Here is a 2,286-nt window from a genome sequence, read left to right on the forward strand (position 1 = left end):
ATTCATAAGGTTTTCCCTGGCCAATTCTTTGAGAAGTGGATGGCCTCTTCCTTCTTCCTAGTCTGTCTCAGTCTATAAGCTGGGCTGTTACCTATGCACCATGTGCATCTCGCTGGGTTTTAAACACCAGAGTCTCAGCCTCAAAACTCATGTCTATATGTCACTACAGTAGGACAAAACGACAGACAAGTTTGTCTTGCTGTTGGAGACCTCTCGTATCATCCCCGCCTGGGTCCCTGTGGCTGACTGTACTTCTGTCGGGATTCCTGGCTTTTAATCCCCTTTCTCTTGCTCTTCTGGCCTGCTGCTTTGTGCGTCCCTGAGTTGTCCCTGGGACTGACTAATCCTCTGTCTGGGTTCCTGGCTTTTATCCCCTTTCTCCTGCTCTTCCAGCCTGCTACTCTGAGTGGGCCTGAGTTTCCTCTGCTCACTTAATCCCTTAGGCTGATTGCTCCTCTCTCTGGCTTCCTGACTTTTAATCCCCTTTCTTCTGCTCTTCCCGCCTGCTACTTTGGGAATCCCTGAGTTGTCTCTCCTCACCTGTAACCCTGGGGCTGCACTTATTATTGTAATATTTGTTGATAATAACAATAATACAATTAACATTTATTGAGAATTCACCATATTTAAGACATTGTACCAAATGTCTTCTTTATGCTTTTTTCAAGCCTTAAATTGCAATATTGAAGGATTCTATTGGCAAAATATTGAAGTACACAGGTAGCATCAAAAGAAGATGGAAGGAATATAGAATCACTGTATCAAAAAATAGTTGCCCATGTTCTACCTTTTCAGGCAGTAACATGTGATTAATAACTGTATGGTATTGAAGAAAGAAGTCCAAGATACAGTGAAGATATTGGTAAAAGGGTAAGTCTCCAGGAATTGATGGAATACCCATTGAGATACTTCAACAAACAGATGCATCATTGGAAGTTCTGACTCATCAATGCCAAGAAATTTGGAAGACAGTTACCTGACCCATCAACTGAAAGATAACCATATTTGTGCCCATCTCAAAGAAAAGTGATTCAACAGAATGTAAAAAATATCAAACAGTATCATGAATATCACAGGCAAGTAACATATTGCTGAAGATAAGTCAAAAACTATTGCAACAATTCATCAACAAAGAACTGCCAGAAATTGAAGCTGGTTTCAGAAGAGGATGTGGAATGAGGGATATAATTGCTGATTTAAGATGGCTCTTGGCTAAAAGTGGAGAAAACTGGAAAGCTGTTTACCTCTGTTTTATTGACTATGCAAGTGTGCTAGATTGTGTGGGTCATAACAAATTATGGATAACATTGCAAAGAATGGGAATTCCAGAACACTAAATTGTGATCTTGGACATAGACCAAAAGGCAGTCATTAAAACAGAACAAGGGGATACTTCATAGTTTAAAATTAGAAAATGTGTGCACTAGGGTTGTATCCTTTCACCATACTTTTTCAATAATCTGAGAAGCTAGACTGTATGAAAAGAATACAGCACAAGTATTGGGAGAAAACTCCTTAACAAAGTTTGATATGCACATGACACAATCTTGCTTGCTGATTACATTACAGTGTTTAAAAGCAAAGATCTCACTTTAAGAACTGAGATATGCCTGGTATTTTCAATTGAATCATTTGCATACCAACAATAGACAAAGAGTAATGAAGACTGAAGAAGAATTGATGCATTTGAATTATAGTGTTGGTGAAGAACATTGAATATACCATGGACTACCTGGTGGCTCAATTCCTAAGGCATTTGAATTCTAACCAGAAGGTTGGCAGTTCAAACTCACCACCTGCTCCATGGAAGGAAGATGGGACAATCCACTTCTGTAAAGATTATTGCTTCAGAAACCCAAGGAAGTCACTAAACCCTGAATTGATGTGATAGCAGTGAGTTTGGTTTTGGTTTGAATGAGAATGCTCCTTCAGAGGTAGGATTGTGAGACTTCTTCTCACATACTCTGAACATGCTATCAGGAGGAACTAGTCACTGGAGAAGGATATCAGGCTTGGTAAAGCAGAGAGAGAAAAAGAGGAAGATCCTCAAGGAGATGGAGGGGCTGTAATGATGGGCTCAAGCATAGCAGCAGTTATGAGAATGGCACAGGTCTGAGCAGTGTTTCATTGTGTTATGCATAGTGTACATTAGTTTGAACCACCTTGACAGCACCTAACAACAACAACAATAATATGCTACATTACAAAACCCTATACAATATGTGGGAGCTCTGGTAGCATAGTGCCTAAGGCACTTGACTGCTAACCAGAAGGCTGGTGGTTCAA

This window comes from Orycteropus afer, unplaced genomic scaffold, assembly GCF_000298275.1.
Source record: "Orycteropus afer afer isolate SDZICR_OR568_19922 unplaced genomic scaffold, OryAfe1.0 scaffold00193, whole genome shotgun sequence".
NCBI lineage: Eukaryota > Metazoa > Chordata > Mammalia > Tubulidentata > Orycteropodidae > Orycteropus > Orycteropus afer.